This window comes from Syngnathus acus, chromosome 10 (assembly GCF_901709675.1).
Source record: "Syngnathus acus chromosome 10, fSynAcu1.2, whole genome shotgun sequence".
Lineage (NCBI taxonomy): Eukaryota > Metazoa > Chordata > Actinopteri > Syngnathiformes > Syngnathidae > Syngnathus > Syngnathus acus.
The window spans coordinates 3,309,777-3,327,290 of record NC_051095.1 but is presented as its reverse complement, the minus strand read 5'-3'; the positions used below and the strand labels follow the sequence as shown (position 1 = coordinate 3,327,290).

At 44.1% G+C, this 17,514-nt stretch overlaps 1 protein-coding gene across 4 annotated transcripts in view; it reads left to right on the top strand.

Moving 5' to 3' along the window:
* Positions 1-17,514, top strand: part of col4a6 (collagen, type IV, alpha 6) — a 40,952-nt gene that overhangs the window by 1,391 nt on the left and 22,047 nt on the right. The window lies entirely within an intron of this gene.

The following is a 17,514-nucleotide window of genomic DNA, read 5'->3' as shown; positions in this document are numbered from 1 at the left end:
TTTGAATTGACTCCTCCCACGTGCCAGCGCTCTGTTGTGTGGGTGGATGAGTGGACGTGTGACAGCTGAGTCCATTGGGTGGCCTCGTATCCACGGCGACCTGTTTTGGAATGATCAGAAATGTTCCTTGCAGTGAGACCATTGAAATGCCTGTCATTGCGCGTTGTTGGGGGCGGGTGGGTCATGTGACTACCTGGCTGTGTTTGATTGGTCGAAAGACATCTGAGGTCATTTGGTAGTTCCGTTTGATTGATGGAATTGAGTCATGTGACCCCGATCTAAAGTTTCTCTGATAAATCAAAACATGTATGTTTCATTAAAACATAACAGAAAGTATTACTTATCCCCCAAAATTATTTATGTACGCTTGCTTGTAACTAAAATTTGGGCTCACAACACAAAATCACAGAAAACTCGTAAATTGGCGCACGTGTAAGCCGAGGTACCTCTCGCTACATGATCGGAACTCCACTGTAGTCTCCAGCGATTCGGCTGCCGCAACTGTTGGCACAAGGGAGACATCACACACAGGTGAGGAGGAATGGCGTGGGGAGGAGGCATACGACAGGAACGCCGAGGAGGTGCCAAGCCAAACGATGCTTCCAAACTTTGGAGTGTTCTTCAGATTGTGTACAAAAAGCTTTCAAAAAGATGTTCCTGCATTGGAACAGGAGAGGACCTTTCTCAAACACTTGGCGCAAATCTGTAAGCACACCAGTGTCCAAAATGTCTCGGACATGAAATTTAGGGAGAAAGTAATATTTATTTATGTATATGAGAAAATGTAAAGATTTTAAGTGCGCTTTATAAAACGAAAAATACGGCAAATAATCAATCCAGTCATGTCAACAAAATCTAATAAATTAAACATAGCGTTAAAAAAAGAGAATTAAGTCCAGCCACTCCAAAATATATTCATCGCAAAAAATATTTTACATAAAATAAATATAGCATTTAAAATTCAACAGTGACACGGTGGATGCACTGGTTAGCACGTCCGCCTCACAGTTAGGAGGGCGAGGGTTTGATTCCATCTCCGGCCCACTCTGTGTGGAGTTTGCATGTTCTCCCCGTGCCGCGTGGCTCCAGGATGGATGGATTCAAAATTAAACATGAATGGAATTAGTATTAGCGATTGAAATTGCAACAGGCTCCTTTGCGCCCCCCCCTCCAGGTGTTCCTCCCCTTTCAGAGCTTGGCAAGACTTGTCTGGCTGTCCCTGCAAGTGCTACAGACCGGAACATTCCGGCAAGTGATGATGCGGATCACTTGAAGTGTTCCTAACATCCAACACCTATTTTGTTTCTTCTTTTCGATCCTTCTCGCTGCCCGAGTGCTTTTCCATAGAACAAGCGACTCATTACGAAATGATTTTTTTATGCTTCCTCTGTGACTTATCTTCCTTCCTTTCGCTCAAAATCACCATCCCTCATTCCACGGTTTCTCATGCCTTTGTTGTCTAGAAAGCTTCTTTGTCAGGCTGAACCAAATGTTGGAATTCGGATTTGAATACGATTTTTTTAAAGGTCCTCTTTGCATGCGGTTGATTGCTTTGCGAGCTATAAACGACCTGTGTGGTAGGCACATAAAATCATGTACGTGTTTGTGACATGAAAGATGGGAAATCCCTCTTTAAAAAAAATGCTTTAAATGAACTCGCATTCTGTTTTGACTCGCCCGTTTCCCTCTTTTCCAACATGAGCTGATTTGTGGTGGGACGCCCTGGAAAATTCATGCGTTATGCATCAATCTTTGTCTTGACACGTTCCCTCCGGCAGTCGGCCTGATTTACTGAATGGTTGCAATTTTAATAACTTGTAGAAAATTCATTATGACGGTATCGTCTAACTAGCGTCGCAATTTTGGAGTTTTGTAATATGCTAAGGGACTAGTCACGGCGCATCACCGAACAAAGCTCCTTTCAAATTTGCCCGGCGTACCTTAAATGTCAAGCGAGAGTTGTTTTTTGATAAGGATGATTTGTCATGTAAGCAATCAGTCTGGATGATGTTGCTTTTGTGTGACGTTTTATCGAAAGAATCAAATTCATCCTGCCGTTAAACGCCAAAGAAAACATCATTCGATATCCTTTCAGTAAAAGCTGGCGTGACCACTTTCTCATGATGTTTTTTTTTTTTTTTTTTAAACCAAGCACAAGCTGTCCCTCAATTGGTTGTCTTGTGGCCGTGGCGACCGCTTAACATTCCGTTCAGTGTTCTCTAGATTTGTTTATCGCACATTTTTTTTCATCTTGGGAAATGACACAGAGGGGGAGCGAGCGAGCCATTGAAGGCCTAAATGCGGCAACGCTATCTGTGGCCACTTGTGAACTTGTAAGAGAGGAGCTGAGGTGAGGCAGCGCTTGGATGCTAGCAGAAGGTGCTGTCGTAGCTTGTTGGAAGTGGCCGGTCCTCCCGTTTCAAGACGCATGTTCCCTCGGCGTACATCTCATTTTCCTCATCGCTTTGCTATTTTATCCCCAAAAATGCACATTGTATATTTAAAACAATCAAACTAGTTTGCCTTAAGAATGGCCCTCTAGCCCAATGCTAGCATAGAATGGAAAATGCCATTGACATGCTACCGGTTAGCATTGCTAGCAGGATTAAAGTAGTTTTATATTTTTCATTCATTTGTTTCTGTTTTGTTTTGTACTTTTGTTCTAATTCAGTTTTGATTAGTTCTAAGAGAGAGCTTCTTATTTTTTATTTGATTTGTTTTCTGAAATTCTTTGCCTTTGTTTAGTTTTTACAAGTTTTAGTGTTTGTTTTTTAATATATGGAGTGTTTGTCGAGTGTGAAATAAAAAAAGTCACAAATTGTTGTGTACTGCACAGCAATACAGAATTAAATACACTCACATAAAATATTAATTGACAAAAATGAAAACAAACACCATTTTCACTGTAGTAAAAGTTTTAAATACGCAAGATATAGTTTCAGTATTTTGTTTTGTTCATAAAAATGTTTTTCAATTTGACTTTTTGCAACCTTGGTAGTCAGATTATATATCATTCTTTATCCCTTTAGAAATATAATTGATTGAATATTGACGTGGCTGTTCTAACCAGTCTTGTCGTTTTGATGGATTGTCTCATCATATTGCTACTAATATTCCAGCAACTTTTCTTCTCGGTTTTTGTGCATGATTGACGCGACCTCGCCGCTCTCGATTGCTCATTTCGCTTCAAGGCGTAGCGTCACCTGTCTTTTGCAACCATGAATAATGTTCTGAAGGTAGAAAAGATGTTAGCACTGCTCTTTGCTCTCTCACTCCATTATATTTTCAGCATTACTTTGATTCCCCCCTCCTTTCCAATTATCATTTGCATGCCTGTACAGACGGAACACATCTTCTTTTGTCTGCCCCCCCCCCCCCTCGCCCGCCCCACCCACTTCTAACTTGTGGGTGCATGCGAACGTTTGTTCGCGGTTGCGTTGATTTTCAAGCAGCATTAATGCTCCAGGGTCAAGATGTTTGAAGAGACATATTTGCTTGACAGCCAGTGTAAATTCAGACAAAACAAACAAAACGCATGGCTGAAGTTTGATTAGCGTCAGCATGAAAGCCAAACATTTTTTTTTTTTCTTATTTCGACAACCGTAACAAACGGCGCCAAAAGTACAAAATATTTTGTGTCCGATTATCAAATCCTTGTAATTTGGATCTCTGGCGTGCCGTGCCGTCTTTCCATCTCCTCAGGTCATCTCGATGATTTCATCCGTGGCTCCCCCACCTTGGCCTCCGGGTCAAAGCTTTGCGTGAGCGATGGTATTTGGGTGCATTTTATACCTTTATTGAATTTTTTTCCGGCTTACTTCTATTTGTTTTTCTGTACCTTATTTTGTAATAACTTTCGGTGGCGGCAGCCAAACTCAATGTTGTGAACAAAACGCAGCCTCGGGCTACACGAGTGCCAGGACATATTGCCGAGTGAGCGGAAATAAACTGTGGATTTTAATCTTTGGCTTCTTATGAGATATGACTTGTTGCCAAAGTTTTGTTCTTGGAAAAAAATCATTCGGTGCCAATCGCACGATATTTATTGCCGCGCCGACGGAGTATCCTGGTTGTCTCTGGCGTCTCGTCTATAAATTAGAAAGACTTCCCAGTTTGTCTCGGAGACCTTTCCACAGGGCGAAATACCACAACCGTCAGTCAGGTGCCAGGTGACGCCATCACCCACGCCCTGGAGTTGAACCCAGACTTCATTCAGGACAAGAATGCTTTAATTGTCTGGCTTTGCTTTTTCATCCAAGCATCCTTGTACTGTAATGGAGGCTTTGATTGATCGATTAAGCTCGCGTTTCCAAGCAACTTTGATGAAAATATTGTTTGGCAGGCAAGGGCAAGGTGAGGCAGCTTCATGGAGCAGCGCAAAAATCTTAAGGTCAACATCTAAAAGCAATTTTCTTTTAATAATTCGATCATTTTAAAGGAATTTTAAAATCTATTCTACAGCTGACTAACCCTAACCCTAACCCAACACCTAAATTGAACCAGTATCATCTGCATAGGCCTGCTAATAATTTTTTTACGTTCTGAAAAAGCTAATACAGGCTCAACAAAAGGGGTTCTAGAATTGACCCTTGAGGCACCCCACATGTCATGTCCATTTGATCACATTCAAAACTTGCAATGGTCACAAAGTAACTTGTTTCCTCCAAGTAGGATCTAGGGCTGCTCCATTTAGTCCTCCTCAAGTTTCCAACCTGTTTCATAGAATATGAATAGTTTAGTGAGAGCTGGACTGTACCAGGAAGGGACTGGGTCACACAGCTGCCGCCTTAACCTGTCTTTGGACGCGATCCAAACAAAAATTTTCCGCGACAACCGGAGGCGCCCGTGTTATAACAGACAACAAAAGCCTTCATTTTACCTCCAATCTTCTTAAAGCACTAAACATATTCAAAGAGCTTTGTCAAGAATTGTAACTGTTTTGCTCGCTAATTAGCTTCCGCGTAATTGCCCGCGAAATGACGTAAGACGTGTCTTTACAGTACATGTCGGAACCCCTTGTAATTTAGTTGACATGAGAAAAGTTATTTTGCCTTTTATTGTCATTTTGAGTGTTATTGTATGTCTAAAAGGTGTTGTGGCACTACCTGGCATGGTTCCCTTGTGCCGCCATTCATTACAGGACCGTGGGCCTCTTTGCTATTTTTCTGGCATGCCCACCGCGGCCCCAAATGCCCATTAATGAGGGAGACATGGTGGCGGGGGGCGTAAAACACTCTAAAATCACGGACACTAACTGCCCTTGCTGCATTTGTTCAGATTTCTGGGCTGAATTATATTGGGAAGATGTAGTCGTTGCCTGTTAAGTCGTTGTGTGATTTTGTTGCCCCTCTTGTTGTTGTTGGTCAGTTGGCTCCTCTTGTTCCAAAAATAGCCCACTTGCTCATTCACAAGCTTTGATACGGAGTGTGTTCAGCTCAGTAAAGTCACCCACATTCAGCTTTTGTAAATTCTGTATTCATTACGATTTTCGACTCCGTTTCAAAGTGAGCTCAAGTGAGAAATGACGAGCAACATTTGCTTGCCTGGTTTGCAAATCGCCGATTTTGCAACATTCCAATATTGTCCTTGACCTTGTTTGTGCAAGTACAGTTCTTGTGATTCCACCATCTGTTGGAGATTGAATGAAGATGTACGTATGTTAAAAAAAAAAAAAATGCCCGAGCGTCTCCTTATGATAACAAACCGCCTTGCTTATATTGCTTTCCCCAAAACTGGACCAAACACATATCAGCTGTTTCCTGGTTTTATGGAGATGTAAACAATGCCGACAGATATCAGCGACCATCTGTTTGGACTGTTTAGTACACATTTTAAGCGTATTAAGTGCACGTCATGACAATGTTCACATTCCCTCGGGGGGGGAAAAAAAAAAAAAAAGTCAAGGTGACTTTCCAGGCGTGCTGCAACTTATGTGACGCTGAAGTCTACTTAAGTAATATCACCCGGTTTTGGAATTATTTCAGAAAAAGCGCGTCTCCTTCTGGAATTTTCCGGCATTCCCGATCCCCTTGGCATTCCAGATGACATAGGATCTTGGAATCTGTGACAGACAGAATGGGAGGCAGGTCCAGGCTTAGAACCCGTCAGCATGTAAAGGCTAATAGCTAATGAACCATTGCCAGGGGCGACATGAACATTCCATCTCATCGCTATAGCAACCGCCCCACCCGCTCCCCTTTGCTCTTCCGCCAGTCCTCTCTTCCTCCCTCCCTCCTTCCCGCTACTTTGAGGGGTCACACACCTGTCTGTGCCTTCTCTTTGCTTGCCCCCCACCCTCGAACCCAAACAATCCAATTTTTAACACTTTCATCACTCGGCAGATGTCACTGGCTTGACAGCGTCTCGTATATCTAAAACAGCAGAAATCTCATAAATTCTTTCCGTGTGGGAAAAGAGCGCTGGGGGTCAGTGGGGAAAGTTGAACTGGTCAAAGGTGAACGGAGCTCTCGCCATTATGTTGTTTTACTTTCAGGATTTTTTTTTTTTTGTCCCTGGACGATTCCAGATAGTGAGATCGATCGTTACCGGCTATTATTATTTTGCTAACACAAGCGATGATAATTTAGTGAAGAACGTGCACATTTTTAGTTGTCTTTTAAAGAGACACTTCTGGGCAGTGAAGATGTTCCAAGCATGAAGTGAAAGTGACATAAAGACGGTGCGTGTCCGTGCACGGATGGTCAGCTCAAGTCTTCTGACCTCCACAAAGGGTCACGGACTGACCTTTTCATGCTCGCCTGAGGGTTTGTGTGTGTGAAATGTGGATTTAATCTTCAATTACCCTGAGGGACGTTGGAGAATGATCGCCAGAGAGAGCAAAACAAGCAACACCGAGCAGAAAATATAGACGTCGCCTCTTTGCCACCATAAATAATTTTTACAGGCAAATGAAAGGACAGCGCCGCCGTGTCCTTCCGAGGCTTTTCCCGTGATTCCGCGTGGCACCACAAGGTCACTGTCTGGCCTCATCGCTCACTTTCAGTGCCGCCTTCTCCTCCGTCCGACGTCAAACTCTGAGAGTTAATGTTCACCTCCTTACATGCCTCGGGTAGCAAGTTTTCAACCCGAGCGCGGTTGCACATTTACTGGCCGGCTCTGCTCGTCTCCCGGCGCCCATCAGCGAGCATTCCATTCCTTTCCGCTCATCCCGAGCTCTCCACGGTAAAGGTGAAAGGTCAAGCGGCCGAGAGGAGGGAGCGGGGTCGGGAGTGTTAGTTGTAGCTTTGAAACACACACAAGTGGTTTCTCTTTACAGAGGCAACAAAGGAGGAGGCCCAGTTGAGTGAAGGCAGGTACGGATCCGAATCCCGATTCTGATCAGTGCCCCGAGGAGATTCGTGGCGAATCCACCCAAGCGGGCGGATCCGCTCTTGCATATACGTTTACGATTCTCAAAGCCATTCCAAAAGTATTGCTCCGACTTTTTATTTTATTTTTTATTGCCTACAGAACATCCCAGTTCCTCTGTCATAACCATTCTTTGTTCATCCACCCATGACACGCAACCCCTCCCCTCCCCTTCTGGCTCCCTCTCTGATCATCCACTTAAGTGGTTCCTGTCTTGCCGTCTTCGCCCTTAGATAATATTATCACTGCCTTTCTGCTCTCTCCGGACTTCTTGTTGTCTCAAGGCAGCTTGATCCCCAATGAGAAGTTGTCACCCCCCCCCCCCCCCCCCCCCCCCCCCCCCCCCCCCTACCTGCTGCCCCCTTCTTCAGCTTGCTGCTTTCCTGTGTCGAGTGGAGGCGCTGACACCAGGTGGCCTGTTTGGGCACGATTCCCGCCGTGCGTGTGTGAGAAGCCGCAGCGCTTGCCAGCTGTGTAAAGCTCGCTTAAGTCCCTGCTTTTCTTTTGTGACAAAATACTGTCTTTGCACAATTCAGAAGTGATCCGAAATCCCCCTCGCGCCACAGAGTTGACTGTCCGTCTCGACCGTAGGTGTCAAACTCAAGGCCCGGGGGCCAGATACGGTCCGCCATATCATTTTTTTTGTGGCCCGCAAAGACAAATTGCACATGGATTTCATGTGTCACTACTAAAATTGCAAATTGTCTTCACCTTTTAAAAATCGTCTTTTTAAAACATTTAAAAAGTTTCCACTAGTCTGATTTGAAAAAGAATAATTTGGCAGTTTGTTTTGTATCTTATACTGTACATAATATGAGGCGTTTATACATTCATTTGGGTTCACAGTCATAATGGCCTTCCGAAGGACTCCGATGCGGCCCGTGACAAAAATGAGTTTGACACCCCTGGTCTAGACAAATGAGTTTTATCCATCTCTACGATCTCACACGTGTTTAGAGTGTAAACAGACACGCACCGCTTGTCCCTCCTAATTGGCTGCTTGGTGGTCCAGTCAAACTTTCTAAGAAGACGGCGAGTTCGAAGGTCGTTGGAGATATGTACTGTAAGTTTACCTGCGCGCGCCACAGTGACGGATGGCTTTGTAAACACTCGCGGACAAATAAGGTCGCTTCCAACCCGAGGTGGAGGACGTCAAGTGCACCCTTAGACGATTGCTTGAGATTGCGCGGCGTTCTCACGGCTTCCTCGAGTGCCATCGCAGAAACAAATCCCTTGAGAGAGACAACTGAGAGGGGATATGTACCAGGCCCACTATCATTTGGTAAAAATTTGCAATACTTGAGAGGGCTCGTAGCTTTTCAAGCTAGGCCGCCCGGAGCTGGACGATGGGAGGAATGTGAGGACAAAAGAGAAGATGGAGAGCACAAGGGGGACATTTGGGGGGGGCTTGGTGTGCAGGCTTGGTTCAGGTAGGGGAGGGGATGTCAACACTTCTCACTGGGTTTTTGTGGCTCGACATGTCCCATACATTCCCCAACCTATAAACATGTCGGCTTCTTGGCCTCAGCTGCTGATTGGCCGTTTTTCCTTTTAAAGGTAAATGGTGAATTTTAAGATGGTTGGCTTTTAATTCCTCAGTGGGCTCGATTGTATTTGTTCAGGATACGATATGTCGGATTCTTTGCAGCGGTTTCCTTCTGGCACATTTTGTTCTTCCTCCAAGGAAACTGCAGCGGCCTGTGACTTTTAACCGTAATTTTGTTTATTTATTTTATTATTATTATTATTATTATTATTATTATTATATATAGTATTATATACATATATTATTATTATTATATATATTATTTATTATTATTTTATTTCTTATTATTTTTGGGTCTTGGACACCGGCGGACATGTCAGACGAGTCCTAAAAACATTTCTGCACTCTACCGGTCGAGGTGAAACCAATTTAGATGAGGGGGGGTGGGGGGCGGTTTATTCCGACGGGGGATATTTACTCCGACGCCTTCATGTGGCACTTTTAGACTTGTAATTAATATTTGTGTGGGGATTTACCTTCCCCTCAGTGAGGATGAGTCACACAGAACTCGACACTCCTCCCCGAAGAGGCCACTGTCACTCTCTGTCGGCTATTTTAAAACTATGAACGGCAATGGGGCAAATAGCGCCTCCCTTCCCAACACACACACAAACAATTTGTACAATATGTATGCTTTTTTTTCCCCCGAGTAGAAAAGCGACAACTCCTTTTCTTGAAAATGTAAAGATTGAGTTGAAATTGACTTTCACTCTGACACCAAGGCGCCATTTTAATGAACGTCTGCGCTCGTGAATCACTCAACACACTTTTCTTTACGGAGAAAACTTAATGGAAGCAATCGCTTGGGCACTGATAGCAGCATCCGCTCTGGAAGGGCCAAAAAGATTGCATCTGGGGCGAGTTTGTAAGCTTCTCAGCCTGTAGTGGAGATATTTCAATGTGCTTAGACACATACAAGTGGGTTTGTGCAAATACAGTCTGTCACTTAGACTTACTGTGCAGTTGCAACATTCCATCTGGTTAGTCTTTCTCCCCGCTCGTTCCTAGAAACTCCCGATTTTGTGACGATAAGGCCGACAAGTTCTTTTAAGCCCCCCCAGATACATAATAGCTAGCCCTGACAGGAATTTCCATACATTCCCAAGCTGCCAACCCTGCGTTGACATGCTCTCGCGTCAAAGTGAGGCTTTAGCTGTCCCTGCTCCTCGTTCAGCAGCACCACAGGTTTACACAAGCCTTGCAAAGACAGCTCAAGATATATACTGATGACTTTTTTCCCCCCATCATTTCTCTTTTGTCACCTTCATATCCATTTATCTTATTGTCCCAATTTTGTTTTTGGGCTACTTACGCTGAGTCTTTGACAGATCCACCTGTAATAGGTGAGTTTTATCCTTCCCACGCGGTTTAATCAATTTTAAATTCCTTAAAACATGCCTAAAGACCCAGGTAATAAATTTATTCCGAAATTCATTTTCCATTTCTTTTTTTTGGTCTGACAAAACAGTTTTGCGTTAGTGTGGCCCCCTTTCGACATCCTGTGAGCACGTGTCCCAATACTTTTGCATATATCGTGTCTGTGAGTCTTTATTTTTTTAAAGTTTAAAAAAGAGTAGTTAGGAAAGATTGCAATGTTTACGTTTGCAGTTCCACCTTGAGAAGGTGAACATGCTTTGACAAGACAAAAGTGCTGAGCTTGCACAAACTAAATCTTCCGAAATCGAAATGATAAACGACACGAACGGAATCTGGCAGCAATCTCCTTTCTTCCAGGGTGGTCTCGATGTATCCGCCCCCACGCTGCACACCTTTGCTCCCATGATACTTTTCACCTGCACAGTAAAACAAATTCCTCTCATAAAACACACTTGGATATTTTTGCAGGCCAAAACCACCGTGATGTATTTTGCATTTTGAGCCCCACAGTGTAATGCTTGAGTTTTCTCATGGCTTGTCTAGAATTTAAAAAAGAAAAAAAAAAAGCAACTTGACACCAACTAAGTCATCGGTATCGTCCTTTGTTACAGGGGACCTCAGCCGTCACAATACCTGAGCCGCCTTGGCGTTCACAATGCGGCCATTCAAACTTCCCGTCCGACTTGATAAGCTAATTCATAGCTGTAACTCTACCCCAGCGGCTAATGCTAAAGGCATCCATACAACCCCACCGCCCCAAAACTAACGGTGAAGCTTTCAGAGGTTCTGCCTATATTGTCGTGCAACCCGATCTCAGTCTTCCAAACCGAATGCAAACTCGGAACATAAAAAAAAAAACCTGAAGTGAGATCCTCTTGGATTCATTCCATGATCTTTTCATCACTTGCTTATCTCCAAACAGTGGCCGCAGATGAGGAGATGTACACAATGGAGATGGCTGCTTTCTCCTTGTCGTTTATATTACATTCTTTATTCAGCATTTGGCTTTATTTAACGCTCCAATGAGCACGAGGCAATGTGGTCAGTGTAGCCACCAGCAGGCCTGTGACCTACAAAGTCACCAGGTTTAAACAGCTCTCCTGGGGCCTCTTAAGCCCCTTGCATGGAGCAAAGTGGTGTCTGGGGACTGCTCTGTTTAAAAACTCAAAGGGTCTGTGTGTTTGGGGTGAGGGGGGGGCAGTGCCCCACTAAAATTTTGCAACAGGTCAAAAACCATCATTTGATATACGGTTAAGGTTACAATCTCAAAAAAAATGTCGACATAACATTTCTGCCCTGAAGCTTTGAGGCACTGTGTTACGGCATCTCCGAGTATATTTTCATTCAGTCAATATTTGGGTTAGGGTCAGAATTTGTGTTTCTGAAACAATCGGAATAACCCGTTTAAATAATGTGAAAACGCAAACAAAAATGTTTTTCAGTTTGGCTCAAGGAAGTTGCTACAAAGATTTCTTTCCTCGCGAATGGTATCAGATCATCTTATTCGGAATTTTAAAAACACGATTAAGGGAATGTTTGAGTTTTTGCGCGCCTCTACATGGACTTTAAAAAGACAATATTCGGGTTTTAAAAAGGTTATTGACTGCATGTTAACGCAGGCGTAGTCTTCTAGTCATGACAGCCTCACAGTTTATTAGCACCCTCTATTGGTAAAATGGTGACACTGCAGTCAATTAATAAGCAATTCGATGAACAAAATGGCAAAAAAAATGGCGGGAAAGTGCAAATAAAGGGTAAAATTAGCAGAGTAGTCGAAACAGTCTGCCAAGGCGCGTCTTTCGCACCTCGTGCGTTTTTACGTCAGAACTCCGGTCGGCCTTCTTTTTCAACCGAGCGCCAAAAAAGAGACAGAAGCAGACTGAAAACACAGCAGGTGTCACATTCTTAAATAAATCTTAAATAAATCTTAAATATCACTTGTATATCTTTCAACATTGAGTCAAAAGTCTTTCTCTGCAAAGGTCATGGACCCCCCCCCCACACACACACATACAATATGGCTGCCCCTCGACCGTGGGCCATATGGAGCTTTCCTACGTGTGCGTTCACGTGGGAGCGAGTCACAAGGCCTCACATCAACTCAATTTATTGACCTTTTTGCATCACTATGAAAAGCCGTAAATTACCAAGGCAATCCTGATCAACGAGCGGCGCCCCTCCTCGCCGCCCGCTGCGCCCCTTTTCCTTTGTTCCTCTGCACCCCCGCTAGCAGCTCATCTTTTATTTGTGTCCCGCGCCAGGGTGGGGGGGACAGCACTGTGGAAGCGATGCGATGACCACAAGTCAGATTGCGTTAAGGAATGTTGAGTAAATATACTGCGCAGTGAACTCCCCGTTATGTCGCAGTTCATCATTTGTGCCCTCGCTATAATTTCAAGCGATTGTGTTTTAAAGTATGCAGTCAAGTCCAAATTTTAAGTTGAGAAGAAATATTAAATCAGCAGGTGGCTGAAATAACATCACCACACATTTCCATAAACCCGCCATTTCATATCTGGATTAAGCTAGCATATAGTATTAAGATAGCAGATCTCGTGAGACGAAATCAAATGTTTCGGTTCATGTTATTTCCCAACACGGTGCGTTGAAGTCATTAAGGATGTCGTTATGTGCGTGTCAAAGCGTTCTGATTCCGCTTCTGCTTTGGCACGCAGCATTCTGACTTAATGGAGCTAATAAAAATACGCTCGCGGTTAAAAGTTCACTCAGGTTGCCCAACGCGTGCCAACACGGACTCAAACTCACTGCGACGCATTCTTGCAGGTATTGAACAGCACCAGCGCAGAACTGTAACAGTCTTGTGGGGGCAACACTGGCAAGTTTTCAGTTTGAGCTTCAGCAAGACAAGTCTGAGACGGTTAAATGTCAGTCATGCAAAAGCCACTTCAAGGTCAAATCAAACCGAGTATTCGAGGTATTTGCAGATGCTCCGATACTATGCGACGGGTAAACAGAGAAAAGAACATAAAAGGCACATGGAAATAATATATAAAACTCCTGTTTTAATAAATCTGTTGCATGGGAATATTTTGTTGGGTTAAAAAAACAAGCGCACCTGTGCCGAGAAATGAGAACATGGAGACAGGATATGACCTGCTCTCTTATTGCCTCCGTTTAGCCCGCAGGAGCTTCAACTTGTTGAACGCTCACACAAGTCAGAAGATGCTGGAAAATGCTGGAAACTTCAATCTTGCGCTCATGTTTTAATGGTAGCTCATCAGTGGCTTTCTAAAGGTGACACATGGATGAATGGAACGTTCTTAAACTAGAGCGTGTATTATATATATATATATTTACATATTTACATATATTTATGTGTGTGTATACAGTACACATCTCCCACATCTAGGGGGGTACCCTAAATTTCCCTTATCACATGCCTGTGTCTCTCACATGGAAACGACACCCCTTTCCCCCGAGAGAGGCGCGACGCCTTGGCATGTTTAGCGCGCGATCTACGGCCTCTTCTGGCTCCATGCGCTCGTTACGGAGGCCGCGCAATTAAACGGCGGGGGTGTAGGAGGTACCGCGCTCGCATGCTGTTTGCATTGCGGTGCACCTAGATACCAGCGAAATACCAAGAGGCCACGCCGCTAAATCCCGTGCTCATAATAAACGGGGTGACAGGATGCGGACAAATAATACTCTGGGAACTCTCGCTTTTACGATAACTTCACGTTCAGTCTGGCGCTCTTAAATGAACCCTTTCATCAAGATTAGTCAAGCAAAGGAGATGGCGAGAAGAATCTGCACGTTGCTTTGTGCGCGGATTCCTCAATAACCTCGCTAACCCCCACATTCCTCCTTACGTGCTATTTCTTTTTCGCTGGCGTTGCGTGCAAGCTTTTTTGATCCACCTATATGAGACGCTATTGTCCAATCTTGCTGCAACACGCTTTCCAGGATAAAAGACAAGGCAGATTCCCCAACCCCACCTGCGCCTCTTCCACCTCGACCCACCCCCCTTTCCCTATCCCAACAAACATTTCTGAACATGTGGCGCCAACGTCTACTCCATCCAGATTCAGGTTTTTTTTTTCTTTCTTTAATCACCCAAAATACCAAGTGAGTCTTGCCTCCAGGTAGCAAAGATGTTTCCCCATGCTGTTGGACTGCTGGGGTGCTTCATGATTTGTTGCAGCACGCTGAAATATTCTCTTTTCATACCTCTGCATCACTCAGTTTAATGGGCAATTTGTCGTTATAGGCACAATTGTCGTTAAAAAAAAAAACATCTGCCTGGATTAATGCAAGTGTCTAATGCAAAATGCCACGCTAATAGTTAGCATGGCTAGTAGCAGACAGATCATATAACAATACTCACAGGCATATATTCTTTATCCTCTGCAAAGAACGTCCAATATTACAGCATTTTACTATGTCATTTATAGCTATTGTATTCTTTTCCTTCGACACGTTATATACAGCAAAAGCCAGTTACTACCTGGGCTCAAGCGACATCTCGAAGGTAACATTTGTAACACTCACAATTCTCAATTCATTCATTTTAAAGGAATTTAGGGAAAAAAAACCACCAAGGTCTGTCACGTTAGCCACGCTGGTTTTTGTTTAACTTGTCTTCCTGAATCTGTTCCAGTGGATGAGCGCTTGCTCGCCACCACACAATCCACAATGTATGCCCTTAAATAATGATTAAACACTTTCCAAATACTTTTGTTTGCAGCTCTGTAGATGGCTAAACACTTGTAATCATTAGAACACATTTAATGCAAAATCCCGCAGACAACCTTCGGAGTGCTCTTCATGGTTTCTCTCGAGGTGCTGAGTTGTTTTTATGGAAGGGGGGGGGGGGCGATTTTGGCCATATATGGTTATTTGCCTGTGAGCAGCGTAGCCTTGAAGTGCACATGCTGGAGAGGGCTCAAGAGTTTTTGTAAGTAATGTATGTATACAGTACCTTTGCATTTCAAACGTTTGCTTCTACGCAGACTTGCCTATATTAAGTCATGGAGAGACATCAAATGAGCCAAGGTGGCTGTGACTCCAATTTCCTCTCTGTCGCCCCCTGTGGCCAAAGTGCGGGCTTCCGCGGCGGTGGGCTCTCCCCGATAACAAGCCCACTGAACATCTGTACGGTGTGTGGCGGCAGTGCCAGAAATGTGTGTTTACTTTCCACCGGCGGGTGTGGAATTCGTCAGTGTGTGCGTGTGGGGCGGCATCGCACACAGAGATCAGTCGGAAATACACGGAAAATATGTCGGCTGGTGTCCGTCCTTGCTTTTGTGTTTTTTTTTTTTTTTTAAATGACACTTTTGAAGAAAGGGGCGGCGGGTTCGTTGCTAAAAATAGGCTCTGGCGAGGTCAGCGGGTCAGGCACGGTCCAGGCCGAGTAAGCAAAGTCTTGTTTTGGGACGACTTTGCTTCCATCCCTTTGTTGTTCCTTCTTTAGTGCCCAAATACTTGTACGGCTTCCCTCATCATTGTAAACACTCCCAACTCCCGGGGGGGAGTAAATCGGAGACGCAAGTGAAACCGTACCTCCCGTTGGAGGTGGCAGTGTCACCAATTCCTCCGCTTTTCTTCTCCTTTCAGTCCCATCTGTCTGCCATTACACTTTCTTTTCATCCCGCGTCTGACGCCTCTGGTGCATTTCGTCTCTATTGTCCACCTCCTCAGTTCAGACGCACTCCCCCTTGTCCCCCCTTCAGAGATGCGAGAGAAAGCGGGGGTAGTTATCACAACACATCGCTTCACGGAACTGTGTCCAAAAAAAAAAGAAATGCAAAGAAACCGCGGCTGTGTCGGATTTAGCGTTGCTCCACAAAATAAAATCGATTAATAACGGGGAAATGTAAGGAAAGGATGCAAACCATTTCAGGAAAAAGTTTGCCATCTATTATTTTGTATCCCGTTGACGTCAACATCGTGCTACGCTAATGGGCTAATAGGCTATAGCGCATCGTACATCTTGTTGTCTTGACCACAAATTGGAAATAAAATCTACTCTGTAGATTTATATTCTTTCGCAGAAGTAGACTCGGGGAAATGTTCGCACTTAATGTTTAGTCAGGCCCTGTCTTAACATTTATGCTTGGAATTAAAGTTTGTTTTATCAACAGTGTTGAGGAGCTTGATTCATTGGCCTAATAATCCACCGTTAGCTAAACGTTAGCGACCGATGCTCAAACAGAGCAGGCATGTTTACTTGCAGGGCCATAAATCCACAGATAGTAGCAACATCTACATGATTCATTTCGATGAACGCTCTTTTTATTACTTCCAAATGGTCCTGAGACTGTAATTCCGCCAAGCAGGTGCGCTAAAATGCGGGATTTATTGTCAGGATTAGCTAATGAAACTATTCGCTAATGAAGTTACATGAGTGATGCTCAGGGCAGATTTGATTGACATGGCAACACACAGGCTGAAATATGATTGGATAGAAACAAAAATCTATTATGCTCTTTTACTTCAAACAGGATTGAATTGCCTTGGGCGGCGAACGCACTGCTTGAACTTACTCGAGCACTTTTAGTGGAAACATAAAATACACAAGCATTTATCCGGCATGCCCGTTCTCGCATTGCTTCATTTTGGGCTCCGAAAATCACGTTGAAATAGTTGAAATACTACAGAGGCGCATCCACATGGAGCGGCGAGAGTGTGAGCAAGGCCGGGCAGGTTGTTTGCTAATCCTGTCTAATAGCAATGTTTGATCCTCCTGGCAATGGAATTATCATGTCTTTTTTTTTTTTTTTTAAACACAATATTAGGGTCAAAGTTGAAATTTGGATGGAAGGTGTTTGGTGGTGTGAGTAATGTAGCGATAATTTTCCGTGCGACAGCAGGTCGGCGTCCAACATTTTGTCGTCAAACGTGACTCGTGCTGGGTGGCCCCGCTTCCGGGAACTGGGACGCACGCGAGCCTGCATATGGAATAAACAGTAAAGCGGGAACGCCGCCGCACGGCCAAACACAGCTGGTTAATCTCCCGCCGCGGATGTCAGGGTCACACACGGAGCGGGGAAGAAGAGGAGGATGAGGGTTGAGAGGAGGAAGAGGAAGGGATGTGATAAGGGAGATTTGAGAAAAGGGAGGAAAGGAAGATCAAAGCTGATGTTTTCCCTTTTTTGCACATTTCTTGTCTTTATTGCATAGTCGCAAAATAATTTGGGTGAAATTTCCACATGAACCTGAAATGAAATTTTTTTTTTTTTTTACAGGTAATCTTAATTGGATTT